Source organism: Bombus impatiens, unplaced genomic scaffold, assembly GCF_000188095.3.
Source record: "Bombus impatiens unplaced genomic scaffold, BIMP_2.2 scf_0190, whole genome shotgun sequence".
Taxonomy (NCBI): Eukaryota; Metazoa; Arthropoda; class Insecta; order Hymenoptera; family Apidae; genus Bombus; species Bombus impatiens.
In genome coordinates, this window is record NT_176609.1 from 8,962 (window position 1) to 15,468 (window position 6,507).

General features: G+C 36.4%; 1 long non-coding RNA gene across 1 annotated transcript; it reads left to right on the plus strand.

The window, feature by feature from the left end:
• Nucleotides 1-587: 587 nt before the first annotated feature.
• LOC112212448 lies at nucleotides 588-4,748 on the plus strand. The gene is made up of 3 exons (XR_002946276.2): nucleotides 588-597; nucleotides 2,911-2,913; nucleotides 4,546-4,748. It is a non-coding gene; the product is annotated as an uncharacterized LOC112212448 (long non-coding RNA).
• Nucleotides 4,749-6,507: the final 1,759 nt, after the last annotated feature.

Consider the following 6,507-nt stretch of genomic DNA (forward strand, 5'->3'; position numbering starts at 1 on the left):
TTAGACAAACCCCATTATAGTTTTCCTTTGTGGCATCATCGGGACGGGAAATTCATTCTCTCTCGCGATTTCATCGACGAAAAGAGTAACCCTTTGCGACCAGTGAATATTACGCGTCCGACTTAGATTTTGTGAGCACGTTCATCTATCATCCCGTCGACCGCGGATTCGTTATTGAACCTAGGATCATTGTCATTAGTTTCTCGAGTACCTAACTATCTAATTACCACGGTTACTTGTCCGGTTCTATAATAATCGTATTTGCACTAGTCAATGTCTTCTCTATTGCATAACTACAACGTGTAACCCAAACGAAGATTCGTTTCACGCCCCTAACCTAACATATATGTCGGGTTTACATTAGAATTAGGAGTAGGAGTCGCAGCAAACGTTACTTTGTGCTTCAAAATATATTCTACGTTTAACAAAGAGTTACCCCGTTGACCGTGGATTCGTTATTGAACCTAAGAATATTGTCTTTAATATCTCGAGTGTCTAATCTCCATGGCATTTGTCAAACTTTATAAAAATCAATATTTATACCAGTAAATGCAATCTCCATTGCACAACAACGATGGCTAGTCCGAATGAAGATTCGTTACACGCCCCGAAACCTAACGCTAACCCGACATATATGTAGCAGATCGAATAATGAGACTACAAGTAGGTGTAGTTGTTAATGTATTTAAAAAAGTCCTAGTCGCGAAACGGTGTGTATAAAGTCGTTTGGTCACAGTTTATAATGAATCGTTTGCAATCGCGTCCGTTTATTTATAATAGTCAGGCGAACCTGTGACCTAACGGTCTTGATACTCCGAAGCAAAACAACAACATGATTTGAATCGAATTCTAACTCTTGTGCCGCTACATATATATACGGGATTACGGATTTGAAGGTTATGTTCCAAATAATCGGACTGAAATTTACGCAACGATACATGTACTCGTACTATAATCAAAACGTGCTTACGTGTGTGTGTGTGCGTGCGTGCGTGCGTGCGTGCGTGCATGCGTGTGTGTGTGTGTGTGTGTCGCGTATAAGTAAGAGTAGTTATGTTACTGTAGTGTTTTTGGTGGGTGCTTATGACGCACTGTCAGTGCAAAAACTAAGAGTAGCTTCAAAATATTGCCAAACAAAATTTCAATCGCCTTACAGATTCCAAAGGATTGACCACTGATCGGAAGAATACATTAGCACAATTTTATTATACTACTTCCGAACGAACGCGACCCGAAGTTATACAATCTGTTTTGTCCAAGGAGCGTAATTTTTCAACTCCTTGTATGTGTATTATGAATAATTTCGAAATTCTATGATTGGGATAGGTCAGGCGTTTATCGTACGCATATGGAAGATGTAATCCTTCAAGATTTCCGAGGATAGTGCACTCTGGATGTTATCGCAACTCATATTCCAGCACAACCACGTGCCTCATTGTTTAGATAAATGTTTTAAAATAAAGATGTTTCTATTTCAAAGAACTGAAAAAGTGCGGGACAAGCTGGATGTTCTCTATCACTAACATGTAAATAAAATGTTTTAAACAAATGCAATTACATAATCTTAATAATACGATATACACATACAGGTATTTAAGATTCTAAAAGGTTTGAATTCATAATGAATCATCTAAATTTACGTGTAACGTTGATTTCTATTCTTTATTGATTAATGATATTCTGTGTAGAACTTTGTTGATTTAACGCAAATTTTTACGCAAATGCATACACATTACGTTAAAATTGTATGATTTTTACAAGTTTTTGTCACAGTAACTGTCACAGTAATTTAAATTCATTTACGTTCAACCAAAGACAATTGCAGGAACTGTAGAAATATATTTTATGATTTTCCTAGTTAATATTTGCATTTAGAATCGTTTGGAGAAAAATAACTGATGTTCTGATTCTTTTACTTGAGCGCATCATTTATTATATATCGCTTCAATCGATAACAAGATATTATAGAGAGCATCGATTAATCTTGATTCGCCTACTTTTTGCAGAAATATAAATAGAATACCATACTCGAAAAGAAGAATTCGTACTCTTGAAAAGCCAACAAAATGACTTAAACATGATGTTCTTTTCAGCTAAAACATCCTTGATTTTATCTTCGGACGAGAGAAAGTTAGCGACTATTAAATTATGACTATGAGAGAGAGAGAGAGACAGAGAGACAGAGAGACAGAGAGACAGACAGACAGACAGACAGACAAACAGAGAGACAGAGAGACAGACAGACAGAGAGACAGACAGACAGAGAGACAGACAGACAGACAGAGAGATACGTAAGTAAACAAATGTGGGAAATGCGTGTGTGAACTGTGATTTGTCCAACATGTTACGTATCCTTGTAACTATCTGTCTTTTTTGTTGTGGTTAAACTATTGAAGTAATTTATCCGAGATGTAGGCACTTCGACAGGGTTATAGAACGAATTCATTTCATTTGATACAGGTTTGTGAACAAAATGTAAGAAAGATTATTTCCGTGTTCGTCCGAATTGAAGGTTTGCAAATGATACTTTTAGAAACGACACTTGCATTGTCGCTTTCGCTGGGCATCGGTGAGGTCCTCAGAGGTCTTCGCTTTGACATGAAAAAAGTTGACGTTAACCAACGAGGTATCTTCAAGTTCTATTCAAAACATATAAATTAACCTCGTGGTTCTGAATTTTTTTTTCAATGCCAAAAGTCTCAGCGTGGCGTATGATATACGTTTCTTGGTATTTTACAATTAGTGCGATTAAATGTATAATATATTCTCTATTCTGCGCGACGCATACTTCCCTATTTCTTCAACTATTCTTTTATCGACAGTCTCGACACGACATACAGTATATCTTAACAACTTTCGCCAACTTGCAGTCCGTGTGCGACGTTCAATTAGCGATTTAATCTCATCCAGTCTGTTCTTGTAGATAATTCAACTACGATTTAGTGCGATACTTCCCCGATGCTGAGCAAGTATCTGTCGATCAGAGCAAGTATCTGCTGACAGTATCTCAACAAGCTTATCCAATTTAAAAAACTAATTAGCCTTCGTCAACTCCAAGTCCGACCCAATCTTGGAGTATCGACAATTGCTGTTTATATTCCAAGATTTTCAAATCGCTGTCTATAAATTATAAATAACTACGATGAAAAACCATTTGTGAATGAATATAAGAGATTCGAATTCTATGAAAAAAATGTTGAAGCTAACTTTTGTAATAATGCATTGACTGAATATATATATTATAAATATCGAATTATAAACTCACGAAATACAGAATCGATTATAAAGCACAGAGAAAGAAGTCTAACGAATTTAGCGTGTATTGCTGCAAAAGCAATATGAAAATTAGCAATTAGAAACACATTTGTTCCGTTCTTACATACAGCAGGATGTGTACGTGTAGAAATACCCAAATTGCCTTTGAAAGTATTTCTGGCAAGTGGACACTATGCGAGAGAGACTGGCAGCCAGCGAAGATAGTGTTGCAGGTTCCTCTCAAGCAGATACGAACTAATCTTATTATCGGTGAGCTGCTTCTAGAATATGAATCAGTTTCATATTATGACCGTATTCTCATAGGAGCATCCATTCGAGAATGCTGAATAGATGCTGCAGTTTTATGACACGGTTACATTCCCGGCGCGCACGCACGCACGCACGCACGCACGCACTCACGCACACAACAACAAAACAGGTTAATTTTTCAGGATGGGATATCGTATTATTTTATCCAAAATAAATTAACATTCAGTAAAACAATTTCAACGAGATCCATTACTATTATTTCCACGTCGTGAAAAGTTGTAGAAACTGTGGAAAATCGGAACATGTTCTTATACATCTTCGGCCACTTTAATTCAGTCCTTAACTACATTTGTGCACATATGTATTTTTAATACACGTTCAAAACCAATTTTTTGGTTGAATGAGCAAAAAGATCAACGATTAAGTTAGCTAATTAAAATCGAAGAAACGAAGTTGAAGTTTTGGCCCTTGCGACTTTGCGAATCCAGCAACGACATGTTATATAACACATGACTAGAAGCGACAGTTTCAAACGTAAAACACAGAAATTGGGCATACACGAATCTCAAATTGATACAGTTCTGAGAATTCGGGCGGATAACAAACTCTTGGTAAACGTTTTCCGTCTATCTAAAAGTAAAGCTCTGAAAACTATTCTCAAATACGCAATTTGAGAATATTTTTGAGAGATCAAATGTCGTATCTTACAAAGCCTTCAAACGGACATCTATCTTAAAGGTGAAAGTCAGCCACAATCTCAAGGAAAATTTCAAGAAAAACTAGCTACAATCAAATGTCGCTCGTTATCTATGAGCTGTTGTTAGAAATACGATATTAAACTTGATTTCCTTTATCTGTTTGTCTATTTTGTTATTTATAATTTGCAAAAATAAACATGAAGTTCTAGTATTGCCCCCGTTATAAAGATCAACAAAATAATTGGACGCATTCTATTGCAAAAAAGCAAAAAATAGGTAACAATTGGGATTCTATTATATTGAGGTCCCGGAGTACTCCTAGTAACACGTTGACTGCCACGACACCCGTATTCGGATGTCAGCAAAGTTTCTGGTTAGGCCGCGTAACCCATATTCGGGTGTCGCTTATTCGACTACTTGCGAAGGATCGTCATAGGTATTTGAAAAGATATTCCATAATAATAAAACTGTTGAATTGTTATAAAATAAAAATACGAAAATGGTTTATTAAAAAAGTTATTTAGAATGTAAAACTTTAAAGCATTCTATATATAACTGAGGTTGGTCGGGACAATTTGGACAATAAGTTGTTGTTTTCTTCAAATTCTTTTGTGCCTTTGTTCGGTCCATTCGACGTCTTTTATTTGCATAACATAGTTTGCACGCGCGTCCAATGCTTCTTCCGGAATCATTTTTCCGAATGGCGATATTATGCTGACTCCGTCGAAGACAAGGATTTTTTGTATTTTCAGACAACCTTCATAATTTTGCAACGAATAATTGTCTAAATATTCTAATATTTATATTTTTCCTTATTGCAATTGTCGTAAACCGTCAAAGCGTTTACAACAGAAATTCCCAGAAGGAATTGAATGCCAAGTTTTCTGTACCATTTGATTCCTTTCCTAATTGTGGTGGCATAAGAAACCATTTGATCGGAATAATCTATACCACACTTTCCTTCGTTATATTCAACAACAGCTAGTGATTTTAATGTTGCGAACAAATGAAACGAAAGATCTTTCTTGAGACCACCGCTTGAGCGACTCGCATTACTAAAATATCGATGGGAGCACCTAGCAGAGAACGTTTGATACTACTGTACGCGTGGAGATTGGAGACTACTGACGGAGATTTCTCTGAAAACACGCGTGGCAGTCAACGTATTAAGCGTTAGGTAGGCCATCGCGGGGTTTTAGTCGGTAAATTCTGCTTGCCAGAAGAGCGACGGAGTATCCATGAGAATTTCCCCAGGTATAAAAAGAAAGATTCTCATGTCTAAAGAACACAACATACAACAGAATAAAAAAACAGGTAAACAAATTAAAACCAAACAAAACTACATAAAACTGTCACACACGTCCTTACTACTCCAATTCGGAAGACGGTTGCAATGTTTGATAATTTGAGAAGCACAACTTAGATACAGCACGAGGCTTTTACCCAAAGGATCGGCGAAATACCTAAATGCACCGAACCCTCGTTTTTTCTATACCATATAAAAAAGATAGGAGTTAGATTTGGGTTAGACCATTATTTGGTCGCAGCGCCGTAAGGCTGATTATATGCTGCTACGGACGCACAATTATAGACAGAATCCACTGGGACCGATAGCTTTTTGCAAATATCTCGGAAACTATAGTCGACTGTCATTCTATCTGTAGAAAAACGTTGTACAAAACATTGAACTAGACAACATATTTCAAAATCATCGAAATTGGAAAGGGGGTAGCTTTGGTACAACTTTCGCTCAAACCTTTATAATTCACGACATAATTACTTGTAAGCGTTGAGTTGAACACATCGACTTTACGATGCGAGAAGCGAGAAGCAAAAGTATACAGACTAATTAGAAGTAAATTACGATTGATTAGAAATTATTTGTTGATAAAAATTATCTATATTGAAGGTCGTGCGTTATAATCGTTCATTAGAACGAACGAATTTTCCAATTGTTGCTTAGAATCGGAATGCGCAGGTTTTAAAAGGAATAGGCAATTACTTCATAAGAAAAAAGAAATTGTTTATAGTTGGGGTGAATGGATTACATTTGAACCATTGGATATCTTTGAACGATTAAGACATCGGGTTGAATATGGTTTTCATCGATTGAAGTCAATACGTGATCTTGAGAAGAAACTTGGCCGTAATGTAGAATGCGAGCACTGGTCTGTTTACAATAAATAGGTAGGTAGGAAGGAAGAAAGAAAGAAAGAAAGAAGGAAAGAAAGAGAAAAGGATATAAGATATCTAATGATGGATGTGAAATTTTTACGATACTAGA